Source organism: Nicotiana tomentosiformis, chromosome 3 (genome assembly GCF_000390325.3).
Source record: "Nicotiana tomentosiformis chromosome 3, ASM39032v3, whole genome shotgun sequence".
Classification (NCBI taxonomy): Eukaryota; Viridiplantae; Streptophyta; class Magnoliopsida; order Solanales; family Solanaceae; genus Nicotiana; species Nicotiana tomentosiformis.
The window spans coordinates 100492905-100520230 of NC_090814.1; positions in this window are offsets into that span (position 1 = coordinate 100492905).

Consider the following 27326-nt stretch of genomic DNA (forward strand, 5'->3'; position numbering starts at 1 on the left):
TTACATATATTATATCAAGAATACTTCAAGTATTACTGTAAGCTTACATGAAAATATCCAAGATTTTTCAAGGCCTTCCACCCCAAACAGTTAATGAAGAACCGATGAATATTTTCGACAAGCCACAACAAATTGACCATAAATAATATATCACTGCTAGTCCTTCATCCCAGTGTAGGAAACAATATCTCTATATGAAAGACGAGACATGATGGCGTGACTTCATGAAACTATTTGCAAATGGCGAGTCGACGATGGCCAATTCAAATCCCAGTCACTTTCCTCAACACTTTCCACACACATAGACACACGGGCATAGAATGAAAAGAGAAAGTAATAAAAATCCGATTTTGGCCACTTTCTTCCTAATACATCGCTTTGAGATTCCGTCTTCCGTGTAAACTCATATGAGTTTTAGCATGATTGATTTTCGACTCTTAGCCCAGCTTTGCGGCTGCACAATTCATGTGCGGTCCGCACTTTGCGCAAATGTCTGCTAAACTCTTCTTCTTGGTTTACGGCCACAGATGGAATTTTGCGGTCTGCAATTTTTTCCGCAGCCGCAGAATTCCTTCTGTGGACCGCACATTTATGTTTATGTGCCTTTTACTGCCTTGTGCTTTGGAATACTCTTTTTTGAGTCGGATTTCATCTAGGGAGATTAACTTCCATCATTCCTGTAATTTTGCACAATTTTATCAGTTCCGGGAACATACTTTAATGCTTTTATACTAAAATAAAATGTAAAAGGAGCTAATAAGTAGTCAAAATCCTCACTTATCAGTTGTGCCTCATTGTAGAGGCTCGATATGCCCACCTCGTTCATCTTTGTCTAATCCTCCTCGGTTACCATACATCTGTCATGACCCAAAATCTCACCCGTCATGATGGCGCCTATCTCGATACTTGGCAAGCCGTTAATGTCACTAAACCACAATTTCTTTTAAGTTTAAAAATATAATATTTAAATACAATACAAAATCTCCCAAATACAAATACAAACACTCCCCAAAACCTGGTGTTACTGAGTACATGAGCATCTAATATGAATACAAATCTGAAAAAGTACGGTTTATAATAGTCTAAAACCAAAATACAGTAATACAGAGAAAGGGAAGGAGAGACAAGGTCTGCGAAACATGACAACTACCTCTGAATCTCCAAAAAATCTGTTGTACAGAAGAATCAACACCTGCTATGTCCGGGAATACCTGACTCTGCACACGAAGTGCAGGGTGTAGTATGAGTACAACCAACTCAGCAAGTACCAATAATAAATAAGGAAGTGAAGATAGTAACGAGCTACACAGTTATGGTTCATTTCCAATAATCCCAGCAAAGAATAGACATGCTATCAAATCTGGCAGTTTAATGTCAAATCAATTTTTATACAGTTCCTGTTCATGTAATCTGTATATCAACAATCTTTCAGAAATTTCACAACAATAACAGATAGCAACTAAATGCAACAACAAATGGAATTCAAGTACAACCTCTCATAACAACAATCACTCACTGGGCTCCCAACCCTCATCACTCCCTAGGCTCCCAGCCCTCATTACTCACTCAATGGGTACTCGCGCTCACTGGGGGTGTACAGACTCCGGAGGGACTCCTACAGCCCAAGCGCTATAATCTGCACGCCCAACTCATGTGCTGCATGGCCAACTCACGTGCCATAGTATAATATAAGGATCCGCACGGCCAACTCACGTACTATAGTATAATATAAGGATCCGCACGACAAACTCACGTTCTATAGTATAATATAAGGATCCGCACGGCCAACTTACTTGCTATAGTATAATATAAGGATCCGCACGGCAAACTCACATTCTATAGTATAATATAAGGATCTGCACGGCCAACTCACGTGCTATAGTATAATATAAGGATCCGCACGGCCAACTCACGTGCTATAGTATAATATAAGGATCCGCACGGCCAGTTCACGTGCTGTACGGACAACTCACGTGCTATAGTATCAATATCTCACAATTAGGCCCTCATCCTCACTCAATCATAAATCTCTCCAGTCTCTCGGGCTCTCAATAATCATAAAATCAGCCCAAACAACAATGATATAATGTATTAATAATAATAACAGATACTGAGATAAAATGTGCAAGTAAAAACTGAGACTGAGTACATATAGCATTTAGCAGAAAATTCAACAAGTACGCGACCTCTGTGGGTCCCAACAGTACTATCACATAACCTAAGCATGATTTCTAGCATGATTTATAGTCAAATTTTATCAACACATAGAGAGCATATAGCCAACAATAAATTATTCAACTTTATAGTTTCTTGGGACGAACCAAGTCCCAATCCCCTCGGTGCACGCCCACACGCCCACACGCCCGTCACCTAGCATGTGCATCACCTCCAAAATAATCACATAATACCAAAATACGGGGTTTCATACCCTCAGGACCAGATTTAAAATTGTTACTTCAAGACGTGAAATTCTTATTCTGCAATGTCCTCTCCTCGTGAATTGGTCTCCAAATACCTCGAATCTAGTCATATATAATTCATTTCAGTCAATAAAATTCATTGAAATTAACTCCACAAGAAAATAATGATTTTCCATAAAAATCTGAAAATTAGCTCAAATATTGCTTGTGGGGTCCACGTCTCGGAACTCGACAAAAGTTACAAAATCGGGAAGCCCATTCAACCACGATTCTAACCATACCAATTTTACCAAAATCCGACCCCAACTCGACCCTCAAATCTTCAATTTAAACCAAGAGGGTTTTCAATTTTTTCCAACTCAATTCATCAATTAAATGATAAAAACAACCATGAATTTGGGTAATTTAACTAATATTGAGTTAAGAACACTTGCCCCGTTGTTTCCTCTAAAAATCACCCAAAATCGCCTCAAATCCGAGCTCCAAATCGTCAAAAACTGAAAATGGGACAAAGTCCCATATTCAGAACTTAAACTCACTGCCCAGGCTTTTCTTCTTCGCGAACGCGGTCAGTGCCTCGCATTCGCGAAGCACAAAATATCTCCCGTCCAATTCCTTCTTCGCTAACGCGACATCACCCTCGCGTTCGTGAAGCACAAATGCCTTTACCTCAATGCCTTCTACGCGAATGCGTTCAACCCATCGCGAGCGCGATGCTTCGTTCCCCCTCACTACGCGAACACGACTTCCCCTACGCGAACGCGTAGACCAATTGCATGGGGTCCTCAGCTGCTTCCTCTCTTCTTCGTGAACGCGTAACACCTCTCGCGTTCGCGATGCACACCCAGTCCACCTTTCACGAACGCGTGCTCCCCTTCGTGAATGCGAATGGCAAATATTGCCAGCCTCTTAGTTCATCTTCGCGAACGCGAGGCTCCACTCGCGAACGCGATTAAGGAAACCAGATGGAGCATCAGAAAAATTCCAGTAGAGTTCCAAGTCCAAAATCCAACCCGTTAACCATCCGAAACTCACCCGAGCCCCTCAGGACCTCGACCAAATATACCAACAAGTCCTAAAACATCAACGGACTTAGTCGAATCCTCAAATAACCTCAAACAATTCTAAAACTATGAATTACACCCCAATTCAAGCCTAATGAAGTTTGAAATTACTAATTTCTACAAACGACTCCGGAACCTAACAAATCACGTCCGATTGACCTCAAATTTTGCACACAAGTCATAAATGACATAATAGAGGTATTTTAATTTTCAGAATCGGATTCCGACCCCAATATCAAAAGGTCAACCCCCCGGTCAAACTTCTCAAAAATTAAACTTTTGGCATTTCAAGCCTAATTTCTCTACGGGCCTCCAAATAATATTCCGGACACGCTCCTAAGCCCAAAATCACCATACAGATCTATTGGAATCATCAAAACGCAAATCCGAGGTCATTTACACATAAGTTCATATCCGGTCTATTTTTCTAACTTAAATTTTCAATTATGAGACTAAGTATCTCATTTGACTCCGAGTTCTTTCCGGACCGGAACCAACTAACCTGATAAGTCATAAATCAATTGCAAGACATAAAGTGAGCAGTAATTGGGGGAACGAGGTTACAATATTAAAAATGACCGACCGGGTCGTTACATTCTCCCCCTCTTAAACAAACGTTCGTCCTCGAACGGGTTTAGAATAATACCTGGAGTCTCAAATAAGTGAGGATATTTGTTCCGCATCCCCTGCTCAGTCTCCCAAGTAGCTTCTCCGACTAGTTGGCCTCTCCACTGCACCTTCACTGATGCTATGTTCTTTGACCTCAACTTTCTAACCTGTCGGTCTAAAATAGCTTACCGTCCAGATGTACTGTACTGAAATCCAGAATGTGAGATGGATCCCCGACATACTTTCGGAGCATGGATACATGGAACACTGGATGAATACCTGATAGACTAGGTGGCAAAGCAAGTTCATAAGCCACCTCCCCAATTTTCTTAAGTATCTCAAAAGGCCCAATATATCGAGGGCTCAACTTGCCCTTTTTCCCGAACCTCAACACACCCTTCATGGGTGAGATATTGAGCAGAACCTTCTCCCCAACCATGTGAACAACATCACGAACCTTCCTATCGACATAACTCTTCTGTCTAGGCTGTGCAGTGTGAAGCCGTTCCTGAATTACTTTGACCTTCTCTAAAGCATCCTGAACCAAGTTAGTACCCAATAGTCTAACCTCACCCGGCTCAAACCAACCCACCGGAGACCGACACCGTCTCCCATATAAAGCTTCATATGGATCCATCTAAATGCTTGACTGGTAGCTATTATTGTAAGCAAACTCTACGAGTGGCAGAAATTGATTCCAAGAACCCCCAAAATCAATGACACAAGCACGTAATATATCCTCCAATATCTGCCATAATAGTGCGCTCAGACTGTCCGTCCGTCTGAGGATGAAATGTTGTACTCAACTGAACCTGTGTGCCCAATTCTCGATGCACTGCCATCCAAAACTGTGAGGTAAACTGCGTACCCCGATCTGAAATAATGGACACCGGTACACCGTGTAGGCGAACAATCTCGCGAATATAAATCCCAGCCAACCGCAAGATTGTAATAATCTCGGTATACGCCCACACGTCCGTCACCTAGCATGTGCGTCACCTCCAAAATAATCACATGATACCAAAATTCGGGGTTTCATACCCTCATGACCAGATTTAAAATTGTTACTTCAAGACGTGAAATTCTTATTCTGCAAAGTCCTTTCCTCGTGAATTGGTCTCCAAATGCCTCGAATCTGGTCATATATAATTCATTTCAGTCAATAAAACTCATTGGAATTAACTTCATAAGAAAATAATGATTTTCCATAAAAATCTGAAAATTAGCTCAAAAATCGCTAGTGGGGCCCACGTCTCAGAACTCGACAAAAGTTATAAAATTCGGAAGCCCATTCAACCACGAGTCTAACCATACTAATTTTACCAAAATCCGACCCCAACTCGACCCTCAAATCTACAATTTAAACCAAGAGGGTTTTCAATTTTTCTCAACTCAATTCACCAATTAAATGATAAAAACAACCATGAATTCAGGTAATTTAACTAATATTGAGTTAAGAACACTTACTCCGTTGTTTCCCCTAAAAATCACCCAAAATCGCCCCAAATTCGAGCTCCAAATCGTCAAAAACTGAAAATGGGAATTCACTGCCCAGGTTTTTTTTCTTCGCGAACGCGGTCAGTGCCTCGCGTTCGAAGCACAAAATATCTCTCGTCCAAATCCTTCTTCGCGAACGCGACATTACCCTCGCATTCGTGAAAGTACAAATGCCTTTGCCTCAATGCCTTCTACGCGAACGTGTTCAACCCATCGCGAACGCGATGCTTCGTTCCCCCTCACTACGCGAACGCGACTTCCCCTACACGAACGCGTAGACCAATTGACTGGGGTCCTCAGTTGCTTCCTCTCTTCTTCGCGAATGCGTAACACCTCTCATGTTTGTGATGCACACCCAGTCCACCCTTCGTGAATGCGTGCTCCTCTTCGCGAACGCGAAGAGAAAATATTGCCAGCCTCTTAGTTCCTCTTCGCGAACGCGAGGCTCCACTCGCGAACGCGAAGAAGGAAACCAGATGGAGCATCAGAGCAATTCCAGCAGAGTTCCAAGTCCAAAATCCAACCCGTTAACCATCCGAAACTCACCCGAGCCCCTCATGACCTTGACCAAATATACCAACAAGTCCTAAAACATCATACGGACTTAGTCGAATCCTCAAATCACCTCAAACAACGCTAAAATCATGAATTACATCCCAATTCAAGCCTAATCAACTCTGAAATTTCTAATTTCTACAAACAACCCCGTAACCTAACAAATCACATTCGATTGACCTCACATATTGCACACAAGTCATAAATGACATAACAGAGGTATTCCAATTTTCATAATCGGATTCCGGCCCCGATATCAAAAAGTCAACCCCCGGTCAAACTTCTCAAAAATTAAATTTTTGGCATTTCAAACCTAATTCCTCTACGGACCTCCAAATAATATTCCGGACATGCTCCTAAGTCCAAACTTACCATACAGAGCTATTGGAATTATCAAAATTCAAATCTGAGATCGTTTACACATAAGTCCATATCCATGCCATCGAAGAAGGAGTGGAAAGGGTCCTCTGCACCTTGTGCTCCTCACATGATTGTTCTTTTCCCTCTTGGGCCTCTTCGAGCATAGAATAGGTGTAGGAGGGCATCTCAAGGATGTCAGTCACACCGGTCTCCTTTAGGGCACATGTAGTTTCTTGAGAAGTGGCATCCTCCATCTCCACTTCGGCCTCTCGGACCGGAAGGAGTTCGATCTCGTGGCCTTTCTCCCCGGTCGTCGTATGTTCCACGATAAGGGTCAATCCGTGAGCGACGAAGATATATTCTTCTTCAGACTCATCCCTAAGCCGGTAAAGCAAGTCAGAGTCTGGTACCCAGGACCCGGTATTCTTCTTGGGCTTGTGAGCCCGAATAGCCGACCTCTTTTTTATCTTTACCTCGGGCCCCTCTAAGCCCAAGGATTTCTTTTTTATCTTCTTATCCTTCGCAAAAACCTGAGGCCGAGCCGTAACGGAGGGATCAACGGATAAGGACACATCCTCGTCACCTTCCAACGGCCAAAGTTTGGTGGTCTTAGGCAAACCTGCGAAATAAAGAAAAGAGTTCAACATTATATAAGTGTAGAGCATAGTAATAGCTATTAGGAGGAGAACCTTACCATGGGAACGGGCCTCTCATCGACTCTTAGAAAGATTTCGCCTTCAATCCACTCCTTGATCCAGGGGACCGCATTGGGAACCCGGGAAATAGCTGCACGACCAGCAATACTGATAGTGAGAAAGGAAACAAAAGGAACTTGACACTTAAGAAAAGGCAACACGTACGAGATGCAATCCATTTTTCATAAAATAACAGGAATTCGAGAGGGATCAAATCTTGGGTTTTCACTCGAACAAAGCACCTCTGTCAATCATCAATGCTCAAAAAGGGGGCCTTGATGGCCCAACAAGTAAGTTTGATTAGTCCCCGTAGGTGAATCTGGGGACTATAAAAATAGAGTAAATGGTCGAGGGTGAACCGATGGGACTCGATATTGTTCACAAAATAACATAGAAGGATCACGATCCTCAAAAGAGACGGGTGGATTTGCCCAAGGCACACCTCGTATCTCTTGTAGAAGGCAAAAATGATTGGGTCTACCGGGCCCAGCGTGAAGGGGTAAGTGTAAACACTTAAATACCCCTCCACATGAGTAGTGATATCATCCTCTGGATCGGGGATAACTATGTCTTTGCCTTCCCATTTACAGTCCTCCCGGACTATGGGAAAGGTATCCTCAGTAATGGAGCATATGTATCTCCATGCCCCTTCATCTCCGGTCTTGTTTGGATAAGGCTTTCTCGACTTTGAAGTCGTCTGAAATTGAACAACCCCCGGGTATACAATTTTTCACGGGGGGCTAGGGAGCTACTGCCTCGAGGACGGCCACCTCGGGATCAGCTGCCTCAAAAGCAGCCACCTCGACATATGTGGCCGGGTGGGAAGATGAAGGGGCAGCCTGCTGAGGAACCAATTTGGAAGGTTTAGCCATTATAATTTGGAAACAAATGTGAAGATTTGAAGAAGAAAAGATGAAGATTTGAAGGACAAGAGTATGAAGGTTGAAGAGAAGAATATGAAGTTTTGAAGGTAGGATGAAGATCTCTGTAGAAACATAAGAACAACTATGAAAATTAGAAGATCAAATATGAAGATATAAAGATTTGAAAAACTTGACAGTCGCTAGTGAGTTCAAAGGTGGAAGTTTGGATCGGAAAGTAGAAAAAGTACAAAGGGTCAATGCTTTTATAGGAGGAAATTCGCAGCGTTTTGCATTCGAAGGCAACCAGCCATTGAACGACACATGTCCGAAGTCAGAACGACGAGACTAATAGGACGTTGTAACGTGCGAAGGAAAGAACTGGGTTCATCTATTGTTTCAGCAAACCTACTCTTTGGGAAATGAGGGGACTTTCTGTGTATGGGTAAAACCAGGGCTAATGAGCACCCAAATTTCCCGGTGGGTCAAACAAAGCAAGGACATAACTACATGGAATCATAATCGAAGCTGGAAACTTCTCGTACTAAGGCCCGAACAGAGTGCTCGCCACCGGTCCCGGCAAGGAAACACCCCTCGAATATGGTACGAGCTCCAAGACCTCGGAAAGTACTACAAACGATTGCACACGACTAACAGAGGGCCATGATATCCGCACCCAACCAGATATCACAACGAGGATCTCGTCCGATGTCTGTAGAATATCAGTAATTGATGTACAATGAGGACTTTTACCATTTTTAGAGTTGTACTAGGGATAAAACTCCTCTATTATATAAAGGGAAACTTTCTTATTCAATAAACACACTGTAACATGCATATCATGGCAATACAAACTTGTTTCTGTGCTTTCTCGCTATTGAAAGTTGTTTTAAAATTTCTAGTTCTTCATACATGTTTGGCTCCGAATCGATGGCAGAATAATTGTTAAGCTTAGATCCGAGCCCGGACTCAACGTCAGAACTAGTTTGGTTATTTATTTTATCTTTAATTCACTTATCTAACATTCTTGATAATTTGTATTGAATCAATCCACATATCTTTAAAATCGCGTATAAATTCAATTGTTATCCATTATGAGGGTAAGCAAGTTTAAATTATTAAAATAAAATAACTACTGGCTAATCTCTGGATAACATTCCTGAGAATGGCTATTTGTTCACTTGCCCCAATATATTAGCGCAGTAATTATAAGGTTAAGCCATTTAACTGTTAACTTTAGAAATGTCGAGCTTGTCATATATACTCTATTTTTCTAAGAAGGATTAACCTAAATAGACACTTGTTCAATTGCCTAAATTAAAAATAGCAGGCGAATGTGTAATATATGTATGATTAGTGTATAATCGTGCCTCGATCGAGTTAGCCATTAAAAATTCATTAGTGCATGATATGGGAAAGGGTTCTTGTCCCATAACTGGATTTTAATTTTTTTTTAATGAATCTTAATTACTATCATTTTTTATTATGTAAAAGTATGTAGAAGAAGCAATATATAATGAGCACCGACTAGAAAAAGTAAATATTGAATTCGGCGAGGCTATTTATGTAGAAATCCCTTCTAAAAATGAACAATTGTAATAACTCCCGGATGGGCCGGATCCTCTACGAGATGTACGCAGGACCCTCTAAAGCCCAACGGCCCAGGCTGTCTATCTTTACGGATTAAGTGCACCAATAAGCACTTTTAGGGAGCCGTTGTTGAAAACATACTCACACTTAATAAAATATCTAATATTTAATCGCATTGCTGCTGCCTCCTCCTCCTCCTCCTCCTCCTCCTCCTCCTCCTCCTCCTCCTCTTCTTCTTCTTCAATTACGGCTTGTTTGGATGGTTGTTACCTGTTATATTGTATTATATTGTTACGTTAAATATAATATTTATTTTGATTGTTACTTAAATTTTCTTATATCGTATCGTTAAATCCGTTGTTATAGAACAACAAAAATTGCTACTTTATAGAACGACCGATTTAGTGTGGTCGCATCGTTACCTTATTTTTTTTCTCATCTTGACCTTCTTTATTATTAAATAATCATATTTTATCCTTTACCCTACCTCTTTATATAATAATTCTACCTCTGTATCTTATTTTTCTTTGTAATATTACACGTTTATTCTTTATATTGTTGGTGCATGACATCATGAAACGACAACAAATAATACAATCTATCCATATATTGTATACATCAAAGTAATACAAACCGATACAATATAATACAATACGATATGATACATAACAACCATCCAAACAAGCTCTTAGTATCCCTTTTTCCTGAATCTGCTTAGATACTGAATCATTGATAAAGGAATTGGGCAAATTAAACCAATACTATAAAGGCAAAATTCCTCTCTAAGTCCCCAAACCGAGGTTTGGGGATATATTTAGGAGTGCATGACAATTAATGAAATCCACGAATAAATAATGTTTCTTATTTAGCAAACACTAGTAAAGTGTCATTTTCTTATACAAGAGCAACTTGTTTTCTAGCTATAAGGGGATAGATGGTATGGGTTTACATTCATGCATCAGCAAACACCTCGATTTATATATATATATATATATATATATATAAAAATAGCCCGTCCGTTTAACGTACAGTCATTTTAGCTGATTCATCTTTCCATCGTTTTCAGCTTTCTATCTAATTGGTGTTGTATATACTACCCAATATCCATCCAGAAGCTGTCTCGAAAGTCATCTCCAACTATGGGTGTTTAACGGGCGGGCTGGGACGAACTGGACAAAAATAAAAAATAGCCCGTCCGTTTAACGTACAGTCATTTTAGCTGATTCATCTTTCCATCGTTTTCAGCTTTCTATCTAATTGGTGTTGTATATACTACCCAATATCCATCCAGAAGCTGTCTCGAAAGTCATCTCCAACTATGGGTGATTAACGGGCGGGCTGGGACGGGCTGGACAAAAAAAAAATAGCCCGTCCGTTTAACGTTGTGGGCTGTTAGCTGTACTTTTTTGGATTTTTTTTGTCCGTCCGGGTTCGGGCTTAGCGGGCTGGACCGGGCCGTGGAATTTTTTTTTTTTTAAGTAAATTTTATTTTTCTTATTCAATGTTATTGATACTTAAGTGTTTGCAAACTTTTAAGGCTTAGAATTAAACTTTGAAGTTTAAAGTTTTAAATTTAAAATTTGAATTTATAATTTTAAAATTGAAATTTGAAAGTAAGTATCTACAAAAAATTATTTAATAAGACCAATAGGCAATATGTAAGGATCAAGCTCCGAAAACTTTCATTTGATATTTTTATTGAATAATATATAATACTTCAAATTAAGTTGCAAGTTCTTTTTTTATTTTGTTATTTTTGAACTTGCAAATTAAAAGTTTACAGCAATTATAAAATTAAAAAAATAGTACATCACATGCTTTGCATCATTTTTATAAGTTCATCCATGTCAACATGAGGTTCTTGGTTTCCGGCATTGGTTGAATCAGAACCATAAACCATTATATCTAATTTCTTGGTCCTCCGCTTAATTGGCAATTTTGATAGAAGGGTTTAAAATAGCACCAATTAGGTAAATAGAGGGAATTGGGTAGAAATAGTTTTTAATCTTATCTAGCATAGATTCAACAACAGAAGTATATCCTTCTTTCTTCTTCAAATTATATAGTAAAAGAGAAATTTCAGCAATATGAACTAAACCATTTGCAATAGTAGGATAATAAGCTCCAGAAAACTCAAGTGTAGCCACAATTTTTTTTTTAAAACTTTACAACATCTTCAATGACATCCCAAGTTCTAGATGTTAACAAACGGCTAGGAACGGTACAATGAGAATTAGCAACTTCAGTTGTAGGCATTCTATATTTATAACAACATTTTAAAAATAAATAAGTATAATTCCACCTAGTAACTATTTCTTCAGGCATGAGTTTTGGTTTTAGTCCATAGTGTACACATTTTTCTTTAAATGCATTTAATATAGCACTTCTATTATTTCCTTGAATTACACCAACAACTCTTCTAACTAATGTGATATCATCTCTAAACAATTCAAGGTCACTCTTCACAATCAAATTATAAATATGGCATGCACATCTAACATGAAATATTTCAGAAATTGGTGGGTGTAGATGCAATTTTAATATTGTAATTGCAGCATTGTTGTTAGAAGCATTATCAAATGACACACACAAAACTTTTTCTGCAAGATTATAAAATATAGCAACTTCATGGATAGTATTACTTATAAATGCACCAGTATGACTTTGATCTTCATCTTATTTAAAAGCAATAATACGTTTTTGCATACAAAAATTATCATCTATCCAATGGCATATAACAGTCAAATAATCATTACTATTTACAACATGACCAATATCAGAAGTAAGATAAAATCTACAAGAAAGATTGGCGAACAAATAACGTATATATGTATGATATTGTCCAAAAAGCCTAAAGATATCAGCTCTACAAGTACTTCTCGGAATACCTTTAAACAAATGGTTATAAATTCTTTGAATATAAGTAACAAGATATGGTGAAAAAGCAAAACTAAAAGGTGAACAACCTAAAACAATCATTTTAGCTAATGGGGTATGGGGGCTATTTTCTTAAGGGGTAGGCTGAAATGGCCATTTTTGCAAAAAAGGGTCGTTGTGGCAATGGTAAAAAATAAATTAAAAATAAATAAATAAATAAAATAAAATAAAACGTTAAAAAACGGGGAGAACCAGGTTGTAAGCCCGTTAACGGGTAGTGGGTTCCGGTGCACCGGTATCAAAAAACTGTTCGTTTGAAACCCGCTCCCCGCTCCCCGCCCAACCCGTCCCAGCCTGCCCCCACGCTACAGTACCGGGATGAACCGGATTGTAAACGGGTCAGCTCGACCCGATTAACAGGTATATCTCCAACCCCACTCCCTTTTTTCTGTGAAAGTTAAGCTTGTTTTATGTTCTCTCCCTTTTTCTTTTTCATTTACTTCTAGCCCTGTTTGTCTAAGTAGGCGTTTGGACATAAAAATTATAATTTTTAAAAGAAAAAAAGTATTTGGAGTTAAGTTGAAAAATAGTATTTGAAATTTAAAATTATATTTGGACATGCATTTCATTTGAAAAAAAATTGCAGTTTATGAGTGAGGAAGAAAGTTTTTTTGAAAATTTTGAAGAAGAGGTCAAAATCACTTTTTAAACTCATTTTTGAATTTTTTTTAAAAACTTCCAAAATTCCATGAACACATTTTTGAAAAAAAAAATCGAAAAAAGCAAAAAAACCTTTTATGCACAAACGGGTGCTAAGTTTCTTTTTTGGCGAAAATTTTTTTTTTAGCCAAAATTGCTTTTATTCAAAGTTAAGGCGTTTGGCGAGGCTTTTGGTAGCTTATCTCTAAAAAAGCTTTTTGAAAATCACTTTTGAAAAAAATACACTTAGAATCACTTTTTAAAAGTTAGGCCAAATACTAATTGATGCTCATAAGTATTTTTCAAATTAATTAGTCAAACACAAACTATTTCTCACAAAAATTACTTCTTTGAAAAATACTTTTTAAAAAAAGCACTTTAAAATAAGCTGATTTTAGAAACTTGGCTAAACAGGCTATTCATGTTTACGTTGAAAGTACATACTTTATAACTTTGATTTGTTATTATTCAATAATCAACAAAATATAAAGGGGAATATTTTCTTTGTAAATACCTTTTTATAATTGTATACGGGTAGAACTGAGCTCGATGCTCATCGAGCATCTGGAACAATTGGTCAAGGTTTGGCACATACGTAAGAGATCGAAGTTACAGATGTAACCGAGTTCGATATCGAGGATCGAAGTTTGAATAAGATTATTAGATTTGCCCTCGAGTTTATCGAGGGCACGACCGAACCTGCTTCAAACGGCCTCGAAGAAATTCTTTGCGAACTCATCCGACAAGGATCTATGATTCTCGCCATTAACCAATTATTACGGTAGAAATCACGGGATTAAGTAAAAAAGGGAGACAACGGTCTGCATAATTTCTTATAAAATAATGTCTTAAAGGCTTCATCTCCCTGGATATATAAAGGGAACTGAGTAATTCATTAGGCATATTGTAACATACTACAAAGAACAACATACTATCTTTTCCAACTTTGTTCATATTATTTTGGCTTCAATAATATTTTGGTCCCAATAATATCACTCTTAAATTCGAAGGAAGTTAACTTTGCAAGGCTTAAGTTGTTAAATCTGCGTAGTTTGCATTTGTGTTTCTATTTATTTTTCCATATAAAATCTGATTTCTCACTTTGTATCAAATTATATCATGTATCCTTAAAAATACGTATAAATTCAATTGTTATCCGATTTTGAGGGTAAATAGTTTGGCGCCCACCGTGGGGCCAAGGATAATAGTGGTTATTTGATACAAATCTCTATAACACACACTACTTTACACTTGCTCTTTGAAGTGTTGTTGATTTCAGGCTAAAAATGACAAACTCCCAATTACTGCCCTTGCATATCGACAACGGATCTAGTCATCAAGGTGAGAATAACAACGTGGCGCCCGGTGATGTAAGGCCACCCGCTGACCTCGTTAGAACTCGGGCCGCAGATCCGATTGACATTAATTCACATGTGGCCATCGACGCGAACCCGCATACTGGTCCCGAAAACAGCGACCATAGTGGAACCCGATCTGCAGCTCAAAACACACAAAACATCGAAGCAGACGGGATCAGCCTACGCTTGATCTTTGAAATGCTGCAAGCTCAACAGGTGGTGATAGCTAAGTTGTAGAGCCAAACCCAGGCACCGAGCAGGGTTTAACCCCGTCCACCCCAAGAAGTCATCCACAGAATGGGACCATCCATGGTAAGATCAAATGAACAAGAGTCGGGGACTAAACCCGAAATTATAAAATGTTCAAGGAACTGACAAAGCTGATAGAGTTAGGGGAAAAGAAGATCAAAGCGAACGATAAAAAGGTCAAAACCTATAATTTCAAGCGCGGCCCCAAAACCGATCCCTAAGAAATTTCGTATGCTCGAAATACCTAAGTACAATGGAACGACCGATCCAAACGAGCATATAACCTCTTATACATGTGCCATCAAAGGGAACGACTTGGAAGACGACGAAATCGAGTCTGTTTTGTTGAAGAAATTTGGGGAGACCCTATCGAAGGGAGCCATGATATGGTATCACAACCTATCTCCCAATTCTATTGATTCATTTACTATGCTTGCATATTCTTTTATAAAAGCACATGTTGGTGCCATCAAGGCCGAAACCAGGAAATCGGACCTTTTCAAGTGGAACGAATAGATTTGCCGCCGGTCACTGATGATTGGGCCGTACAAGCTTTCACTCAGGGACTTAATATTCGAAGCTCGGTGGCTTCGTAGCAATTGAAGCAGAATCTAATCGAATACCCTGCCATTACCTGGGTCGATGTACACTATCAGTATCAATCAATAATCACGGTCGAAGATGATCAACTCGGGGCCTCTTAGGAGTCTATTACCCCGCCAGGACCCTCGACAGAGTTAAGAGAGACGTCGATCGTGAACCGGGATCAAACATGGATCGGTACCGTCCATATAATGGAGATCAGTGGAGTAGTAGATCCGGGCAAAACCCCATAAGAAGTGAAAGGAGAAATGAATAAACTTGAAGCAATCGGGGAGTCATGATCAAAAATAGCTTTGACGGGTCCATCGGGCCTAAAGAACCGCCGAGGCTATCGGGGTACAACTTCAATATCTATGCGGCCGCCAGCGTATCAGCCATCGGGCGAATCAAGGATACCAAATGGCCTCGACCTCTACAATCCGACCCAACTTAAAGATATCCCAACCAGGTATGTAAGTATCATGGAACACACGGTCATAGAACGGAAGACTATTGACAACTGAGGGAAGAAGTAGCCCAACTATTCAACAACGAACACCTTCGAGAATTCTTAAGCGATCAGGCCAAGAATCATTTCAGGTACAGAGATTCTAACAGACATATGGAATAAAAGGATACTGAACCTCAACACGTCATTAATATGATCAACGGTGGGGTCGATATCCCATGAGAGACAGTGATGAAATGCACCAGAATCTCCATCACCAAGGAGAAACGAACTCGAGACTACAAGCCTGAAGGAGTCTTATACTTCAACGACAAGGATGCAAAAGGGACTATACAACCTCATAACGATGCACCGGTAGTATCTGTACTCGTAAATAAAACTATAATTAAATGTGTGTTAATTGATCCAGGTAGCTCGGCCAACATAATTCGGTCGAAGGTCGTAGAACATCTCGGCCTGAAAAACAAAATTGTGCCTGCAGCCCGAATCCTAAACGGGTTCAAAATGGCATATGAAACAACCAAGGGAGAGATAACATTACCGGTTAGAACCTCCGGGATCATACGAGAGGCCAAACTTTTATGTTATCGAAGGGGACATGAGGTATAACTCCCTCCTCAGTAGGCCATGGATCCATCACATGAGGGTTGTGCCCTCATCTTTTCACCAAGTGTTGAAATTCCTGACCGCGAGGGGAGGGGGGTTAAGACAGTCTACGGGGAACAACTGACCGCAAGAGAAATGTTTGCAGTCGAAGAAATGGTTCCGATATCAACATCCATAATGTCGAAAGAACCAATCTCGGACACAAACTAAGAGACTAAATAACAATCACCGATACTAGTCGCGACCCGATTGGATAAGCAGAAGACTAATGAAGACAATGATTATGGGGTTCCCCGATCTTTCATTGCCCCCGATGACTCCTACTCAATGAAATCAATGGTCGAAGAGCTGGAACAAGTTATATTGATCGAGAATTTGCCCGATTAGAAGGTATACCTGGGCACGGGGTTAGCTCCCGAGCTCAAGGAAAAATGTATTCAATTTCTTATAGTTAAAATAGATAGTTTTGCCTCGTCCCATCTTGACATGGCAGGGATCCCCCCCCCCACCAGAGATAACTACTCAAAAACTAAGCATGGACCCAAACATCAGTCCGACCAAGCAGAAGAGGAGACCCCAGTCTGAGGTCAAACATGCTTTCATGGAGGACGAGGTATCTAAACTCCTTAAAATAGGGTCCGTTCGAGAGGTTAAATACCCAGTTTGGTTAGCAATCGTAGTGGTAGTCCCTAAAAAGGGAATAAACTAAGAATGTGTGTAGATTACAAAGATTTGAATAAAACATGCCCCAAATACTCTTTTCCCTTGCCCAACATTGACTGTATGATCGATGCCAAGGCCGGCCACGAGATCCTCCACTTTCTCGATGCCTATTCTTGGTACAACCAAATACGGATGGACCTAGGTGATCAATAACAAACCTCTTTCATCACTAAAAACGACATATACTATTATAACATAATGCCGTTTGGATTAAAAAATACTGGTGCGATATACCAATGCCTAGTAAATCGAATGTTCGAAGAACAAATAGGAAAATCAATGGAAGTTTATATTGACGATATGTTGGTTAAGTCCCTGCGAGCATAGGACCATTTAAAGCATTTGAAGGAAACTTTCAACATATTGAAGTAGTACAATATGAAGCTGAACCTCGAAAACTGTGTGTTCAGAGTTGGATCAGGTAAATTCCTCTGGTTTATGGTATCCAACTGAGGAATCGATATCAACCCCGATAAGATCAAATCCATAGAGGATATCACGGTCTTACACAATGTAAAGGTCGTACAAAGGCTAACCGGGCGCATAGCCTCTCTAGGGCAATTTATTTCGAGGTCGTCCAACAAGAGCCACCGATTTTCGCAATACTAAAAAAGAAGAATAACTTTTTATGGACCCCAGAATGTCAACGAGCTCTGGAGGATCTCAAAAGATACTTATCGAGCCTACCGCTGCTTCACACACCAAAGACAGATGGACAACTGTATTTGTACTTAGCAGTCTCGGAGGTAGCGGTAAGTGGAGTCTAAGTTAGGGAAGATCAAGGTACGCAATTTCCAATTTATTAGATTAGCAGGACCTTAGGTGAGGCTGAAACCAGGTATCCTCACCTAGAAAAACGGACGTTCGCTTTGCTAAGTGTATGTAGGAAGATAAAAACCATACTTTCAATGTCACCCCATTTGTGTCGTAACTACTTACCCATGAAGGAATGTCATGCATATGCGCAAAATCTCACGCCGATTGGCCAAATGGGCCATGGAAATAAGTGGGTACGATATTGAGTACCGACTTAGAACCACCATTAAATCCCAAGTTTTGGCGGACTTGGTGGTAGACTTCACGCTGGCCCTAATACCCGAGGTCGAAAAAGAGTTGTTGGTAAAGTCAGGAACTTCTTCGGGTATTTGGACCCTCTTTACAGACGGGGCCTCGAACGCGAAAGGGTCCGGACTCGGTATCATGTTAAATCCACCAACGGGTAATATTGTTAGACAATCTATTAAAATTGTAAAATTGACTAACAACGATGTCGAATATTAAGCCATGATTGCAGGCCTTGAATTAGCCAAACGTTTGGGGGCAGAGGTGATCGAATCCAAGTGCGACTCCCTCCTTGTGGTAAACCAAGTTAATGGAACATTCGAGGTCAGAGAAGAACGAATGCAGAGATACTTGGACAAGTTACAGGTGACATTACACCGGTTCAAAGAATGGACTTTGCAACATGTACCTCCAGATCAAAACAGTGAAGTCGGTGCCCTCGCTAACTTGGGATCGTTGATCGAAGATGACGAGTTTAAAACAGGAGAGGTCGTACAATTCATGAGATCGGTGGTGGAAGAAGACCACGCCAAAATCAACTCGACAAGACTAACTTAGTACTGGAGGAACCAGTACGTGGAATATCTCAGGGTTGGAAAGCTGCCCTCGGACCCTAAAGAATCAAGGGCCCTGCATACAAAAGCAGCCTGATTTAGCCTATCCAAATATGGAACCCTGTTCAGAAGATCATTCGATGGACCACATGCAATATGTCTAGGGACGGGTAATACTGAGTACATTCTGAGGGAAATCCACGAGGGTACCTGTGGAAATCATTCGGGCGCCGAATCATTAGTTCGCAAAATACTCAGGATTGGATATTACTAGATCGATATGGAAAAAGATGCTAAGGAATTCGTCCGAAAGTGTGATAGGTGTCAAAGATATGCTATGATGATCCATCAACCGGGGGAGCTACTGCATTCAATTTTGTCTCTATGGCCATTCATGAAGTGGGGAATGGACATCATCGTCCCTCTTTCATGGGCACCGGGTAAGGCTCAATTTATTTAATTTATGACTGACTATTTTTATAAGTGGGTTAAAGCGCAGGCATACGAAAAGGTTAGGGAAAAGGAAGTCATCGACTTCATTTGGGACCACATCATATGTAGGTTCGAGATGCCATCCAAAATTGTGTGTGACAATGCGAAACAGTTTATTGGCAGCAAAGTGACCATGTTTCTCGAAGAACATAATATCAAAAGGATGTTATCGATACCTTATCACCCTAGTGGGAACGGACAACCCGAATCGATCAACAAAACCATAATCCAAAACTGACAGAAAAGGTTAACCGACACCAAAGGGAAATGGAAGTAGATCATGCCCGAAGTCCTTTGGGCATACCGCAAGACTGCTAAGTCCAGTACCGTGGCTAATTCGTTCTCATTGGTTTATGGTGCTAAAGCCCTAATACTGGTCGAACTCGGGGAGCCAAGTATCAGATTTCGATATGCAACAAAGGAATCGAATGACGATGCCATGAATATGAGCATGGAGCTATTGGATGAAAGGTGTGAAGCCGCCCTTGTTCGATTGGCTGCCCAGAAGTAACAGATCGAGAGGTATTACAATCGAAGGGCTAACCTTTGATATTTCAACATCGAGGACTTGGTACTAAGAAAAGTCACGCTGAGCACCCGAAACCCGAACGAAGTGAAATTGGGCCTGAACTGGGAAGGACCATACCAAATTATCAAGATCACCGTAAAGGGATCCTACAAGCTCGAAACAATGAACGATGAGCAATTACCGAACAACTGGAATATAACTCACTTAAAGTGATATTATTTCTAAGGTATGACCCCAATTCTTTCTTTTATTAACGTTTTAAACTGACACTTGCATGCAACTTACAAACGATGATACGAGATCCTAGGTCTAAAAGCATCTGTTGTACTTTTTTTACCTTGGGCCGTTTTTGTCCCAAATAGATTTTCTCGCAAGGTTTTTAATAAGGAAAGTAAATCGTGCTAACTTAGAATCGAAGGCCGGATACAAACCGGTTTCAATAATCACAACAGCATTCGAGGCCTCACTTTAGTCAACCTCAAACATTTGGGGGGGGGGGAGATCCTCGAATATAGAAATTAACAAGGCATTTTGACTTCGTGATTAACGGGCCTCGATCAATAGGATTTATTGTAAGGGCTAAACGGTTAAATGAACCATGCCTGCTCAAGTCAATCGAGCCCTGACACTGAACATGTATACATGCGCGACTATTATGCGCAAGAATTAAAGAGCCTTCGTTGCATATAAACATATCGTCCTCAAAAACATTTTTGCATTTCTCAAGAAATTCCCTACACTTAAAGATGTCAAGCCTAAGGGCAATCTTAAATCCAAGTTCGAACATTCACTCAGCGACTTTCGATCGATGTCGAGCCTAAGGGAAATATAAATCTGAGTTCAAAAATTCACTTGGGGATTGTCCATCGATGTTGAGCTTAAGGGAAATCTTAATCTGAGTTCGAACATTCACTCGGGGACTAGGCATCAAGCCTAAAGGTAATCTTAAATCCGAGTTCGAATATTTACTCCGGGACTGCCGATCAAAAAACAATCTCGGAAGTTCCAAACTATCAGATTACAAGGGCAAAAGACCTATTAGGCAATGCCCGAATTTCAAAGACCACGACCACCCCTTCTCGGGATTAGTTATCCTAGACATGCCCAGATAACTTGCGATGACAAGCCTATTGGGCAACGCTTGAACTAAAAAGGCTACGGCTATATTAACACGACTCAGAGACATCCGAAGCTCATAACAAATACAAGGCCTTTAATAAACTCTTATAACCGGTTATAAAGACTGCCATCTGCAAAGCTATAAACCTAAGATATTTCGGGGAAAACTTATCAGTAACACCGAACCCCTACAAATCCTTAACCCAGAAAGGCGATAAAGGTAAGGTTTGTTCGAACCTTCGAACACAGCCTAATTATCTCATGCTAAGGCATCTCGACCTTTGCAAAAACAAATAATAAAGTAAAGGAAAAGCTCGTTAAAGGAAAGGTTCAAACCTTCGAACACAACCTTATCATTTCATACTAAGGCATCTCGACTTTTGTGAATACAAGTATAGCAAAGGAGAAATTCGAAAGCTACGAAATGGAAAAGCCGTATATATATATATATATATATATATATATATATATATATATATATATATATATATATATATCAAAATTTTCTTTACAAAGGCTGAATAACCCCGTTACATATTATATAGAAAGGCCATACTACCTCGATAAAAAAGACAGTACAAAAACAAATTATTTTTGAACGGCCTATACATGCACGATTATTATGCGCAAGAATAAAAGAGCCTTCATTGCATATAAACGTATCGTCCTCAAAAACGTTTTTTGCATTTCTCAAGTAATTCCCGACACTTAAAGATGTCAAGCTTAAGGGAAATCTTAAATCCAAGTTCGAACATTCACTCGGGGACTGTCGATCGATGTCGAGCCTAAGGAAAATCTAAATCTGAGTTCAAACATTCACTCGGGGACTGTCGATCGATGTTGAGCTTAAGGGCAATATTAATCTGAGTTAGAACATTCACTCGGGGACTAGGAATTGAGCCTAAAGGTAATCTTAAATACGAGTTCAAATATTCACTCAGGGTCTGCCGATCAAAAAACAATCTCGAATGTTCCAAATTATCAAATTACAAGGGCAAAAGACCTATTAGGAAACAACAGAATTTCAAAGGCCATGGCCACCCCTTCTCGGGAACGGTTATCCTAGGCATGCCTAGGTAACTCGGGATGACAAGCCCATTGGGTAACGCCCGAACTGAAAAGGTACCACCATATTAACACGACTCGGAGACATCCGAAGCTCGTAACAAATACAAGGCCTTTAAAAAACTCTTATTACCGGTTCAAAAGTCTGCCGTCGGCAAAGCTATAAACCTAAGATATTTCGGGGAAATATTACCGGTTACACCGAACCCCTACAAAGCCTTAACCTAGAAAGGAGATAAAGGTAAGGTTTGTTCAAACCTTCAAACATAGCATAATTATCTCATGTTAAGGAATCTCATACTAAGGCATCTCGGCCTTTGCAAAAACAAATAATAAAGCAACGGAAAAGTTCGTTAAAGGCAACTGTCACGACCCGGTATTTCCACCATCGGGACCGTGATGGCGCCTAACAGTTCACTTGCTAGGCAAGCCAACGCTAGAGAATCATTAAACCAATCCTTATTCCATTCAGAAATTAACAGAAAATTAGCTAAGATGAAATATAGTGAGTGCGGAATAATATCAAAATTGTATTAACTACTACCACCCGGATCTGGAGTCACAATTCACGAGCATTCTAGAATTCACTACAAGTAAAAGTCTGAAAGAAATACAACTTTTTCGATGAAAGAAACAGTAAAACTGAAAAGATATACGGGGACTTCAAGGTCTGTGAACGCCGACAGATCTACCTTGAGTCTCCGGATAGCGGGTCCAACAGCTAAAATCTTGATCAACCCGAGCCGGTACCAAAATCTGCACAGAAAGTGCAGAGTACAGTATCAGTACAACCGATCCCATGTATTGGTAAGTGTCGAGCCTAACCTCGATGAAGTAAAGATGAGGCTAAGACGAGACACCTACAAATCAACCTGTAAAATTAAATAGTGTATACACAAATAACAGTAATGAAAGCTAGATATGTAATATCGGGAAGGGGAAGCATGCTGAGGGGAATAAAGAACTACTACAAAATGATAACTGGAATAGTCAATATACTATGAATCAACTGGAACAGTGAATACAGTAAAGGAAAAAAATGCACGACATCACCCTTTATGCTTTTACTTTCAACCTCACCATAAAATCTATAGAAATGACACGGCATCACCCTTCGTGCATTAACTATCATATCATGGCACAACATCACCCTTCATGCATTAACACTCACAAAATGGCACGACATCACCCTTCGTACATTAACACTCACAATATGGCACGGCATCACCCTTCGTGCATTAACACTCACAATATGGTACGACATCACCCTTCGTGCATTAACACTCACAATATGGCACGACATCACCCTTCGTGCATTAATACTCTCCCTTACCATAATGCATTGAATAATTAATAACAGGGAGGTATAATAAGAGGTACAAGTATTACTTCCACATTTGGTTCCACAATATCAATCTCAACTTTGAAATAAATACTCAATTATCACCAGAAGATCCGTATACATGATAAGAACGATCAATTTAACAACACTAGTCTAAACACGTAGAAATTAGGCATGGGAAAGAGATAATTTGAGGAATACGGGAGAAATCAAGGAAAATAGGTGAATTGGCGGTGCATAAGTACTCGTCACCTCACATATACGTCGTTCACATGAATTTCACATAGCAAATAGTCTGAGGTTCCTAATTCCCTCAAGTCAGGGTTAACCACGACACTTACCTCGCTCGGAAGGCCACTTAATAGTCAATTACAGCTTTTCCTCTAGAATCCACCTCCAAACCACTCGTATCTATTCAAAAACGACTCAATAATATCAAATATTGCTAAAGGAATCAATTACATTGCATAAATTTAGATTTCCAAAATTTTCCTCATAAAAGTCAAAAATCGACCCCGGGTCCACTTGGCCAAAACCCGAGGTTCGGACCAAAATCCATATACCTATCCCCTAGCCCGGATATATAATTGGTTTTGGAATTCGACCTCAATTTGAGGTCTAAATCCCCAAATTTCGAAATCCCTAGTTTCTACCCAAAAACCCCCCAATTCTACCATGAAAACTCTAGATTTTAGGTTGAAAAATCATGAAATGTAATGGGTAGTTGAAAGAAAATGGTTTAGAATCACTTACCAACACTTTGGGGAAGAAAATATCTCTTGAAAATCGCCTCTAGCCCGTTTGGTTTTTGAGAAGTTGAAGAAATGGCTTAAGTCCCGTTTTTGGGACTGTTTATGCATTGGGTGACAGTGTTCATTGCGTTCGTGAGGACACTATCTCGATCGCGAAGAGCAGACTTGCCAAGCTTACGCGTTCGCGAGTCTCCCTTCGTGTTCGTGAGTCCCCCTTCGCGTTCGCGAAGGCAACTCCCCCTGGACTTCACGTTCGCGAAGGGAAAAAACCCCATCGCTTGGCGTTCGCGACTAAGCCTTCGCATTCGGGAAGAGTAAAAACTCACCCTGACCAGCTTACCCTTCGCGTTCGCGAGAGCACCTTCGCGAACGCGAAGAAGAACATACCACAACAGCTGCTGCAGCAAAAATACCAGATTTTCCATGTCCAAAACATCCCGTAGCCTATCCGAAACTCACCCGAGCCCTCGGGGCTCCAAACCAAACATGCACACGAGTCTAACAACATCATACGAACTTGATCGCACGATCAAATCGCCAAAATAACACCTAAAATACGAATTTAGCACCAAATCAAATGAAATTTTCAAGAAAGCTTTAAAATTCCTATTTTCACAACCGGACGTCCGAATCACGTCAAAACAACTCCGTTTCTCACCAAATTTCACATATAAGTCATAAATATTATATTGGACCTATACCGGGCTCCGAAACCAAAATACGGACCCGGTATAAACAAGGGCAAACATCAACCAATTCGTAAAAATGATTAAATTTGAGACTATTAATTTTTATCAAAAATTCATAACTCGAGCTAGGGACCTCCGAATTTGATTCCGGACATACGCCCTGGTCTCATATTTCGATACGGACCCACCGGGACCGTCAAAATATGGATCCAGACCCGTTTACAAAAAATATTGACCGAATTCATCTAAAATCAACTTTTAAGGCAAAACTTCTTTTTTTCATCAATTTTTGACATAAAAGGTTTCCGGAAACATGCCCAAACTGCGCACGCAAATCGAGAAGGGTAAAAATGATATTTTTAAGGCTTAAGAGTACATAATTGAGTTCTAAAACGTAAGATGACCTTTTGGGTCATCACATTCTCCACCTCTAAAACAACCGTTCATCCTCGAACGGACATAGAAAAGTACCTAAGTTGGTAAAAAGGTGGGGATATCTACTCTGCATATCGGACTCGGACTCCCAAGTAGCTGCCTCAACAGGCTGGCCTCTTAAGTGCATTTGAACTGAAGGGTAACTCTTTGATCTCAACTAGCGAACTTGTCGGGCTAGAATAGCCACTGGCTCCTCCTCGTAAGTCAAATCCCTGTCCAACTAGAACGAGCTTAAATCAAACACATGGGATGGATCGCCGTGATACATTAGAAGCATGGACACATAGAATACCAGATGAACTGATGATAACCTCGATGGTAATGCAAACTTGTAAGCCACCTCTCCCACCCTCTCCAGAATCTCAAAAAGTCTGATATACTTAGGGCTCAACTTGCCCTTCTTTCCGAACCTCATTATACCTTTCATCGGTGATACCCGAAGAAACACTCTCTTCCTGACCATGAATGAAACATCACGAACTATGCGGTCGGCATAACTCTTCTGCCTGGACTGAGCTGTGCGAAGTCGATCCTGAATAATATTGACCTTATCCAAGGCATCCTGTACTAAGTCTGTTCCCAACAACCGAGCCTCCCCCGACTCGAACCACCCAACTGGCGACCGACACCGCCTACCACATAATGCCTCATAGGGATCCATCTAAATGCTCAACTGTTAGCTGTTGTTGTAGGCGAACTCTGCAAGGGGAAAGAACTGATCCCACGATCCTCCGAAGTCTATGACACATGCACGGAGCATATCCTCCAAGATCTGAATAGTGCGCTCGGACTGTCCGTCCGTCTGAGGATGAAACACTGTGCTCAACTCAACCCGCGCCCAACTCACACTGTACTGCCGTCCAGAAGTGCGAGCTGAACTGCGTACCTCGATCAAAAATGATAGACACGGGCACACCGTGAAGACGGACGATCTCACGAATGTAAATATCTGCCAACCGCTCCGAGGAATAGGTAAATTCCACAAGAATGAAGTGCACTGACTTAGTCAACCTGTCCATAATGACACAGACGGCATCAAACCTCCTCTGAGTCCATGGGAATCCAACAACGAAGTTCGTAGTGATATGCTCCCATTTTCACTCAGGGATCTCCAACCTCTGAAGTAAACCACCATTTCTCTGATGCTCATACTGCACCTGCTGGCAATTTAGACACCGAGCTACATACACAACTATGTCTTTCTTCATTCGCCTCCACCAATATTATTACCGCAAGTCCTGATACATCTTGGCGGCGCCCGGATCAACAGAATATCGGGAACTGTGGGCCTCCTCAAGAATCAACTCACGAATTCCATCCACATTAGTCACACAAATACCATCATGCATCCTCAAAACTCCATCATCTCCAACAGTAACCTTTTTGGCACCACTATGCCACATTGTGTCTCTAAGGACAAGTAAATGAGGATCGTCGTCCTGCCGATCTATGATGCGCTCAAACAAAGAAGACCGAGCAACTGTACAAGCTAGAACACGGCTGGGCTCAGAAACATCCAACCTCATGAACTGGTTGGACAGGGACTGAACATCCAATGCAAGCGGTCTCTCACCAACTGGAATATAAGCAAGGCTACGCATACTAGCTGACTTTCTACTTAAAGCGTCGGCCACCACATTGGCCTTCCCGAGATGATACAATATGGTGATATCATAGTCTTTCAATAGCTCCAACCACCTCCTCTGCCTCAAATTGAGCTCCTTCCGCTTGAACAAATACTACAAGCTCTGATGATCCGTGAATAAAACACATGGCACGCAGTAAAGATAGTGCCTCCAAATCTTCAACGCATGAACAATGGCTGCCAGCTCTAGATCATGAACATGGTAATTCTTCTTATGAACCTTCAGCTGCCGCGAAGCAATTGCAATAACCTTGCCACCCTACATCAATACCATACCCAGACCAATACGAGATGCGTCACAATATACTGCATAAGATCCTGAGCCTCAGGGTAACACTAATATCGGTGCCGTAGTCAAAGCTCTCTTGAGCTTCTGGAAGCTCGCCTCACACTCGTCTGACCATCTGAACGGGGCACCCTTCTGGGTAA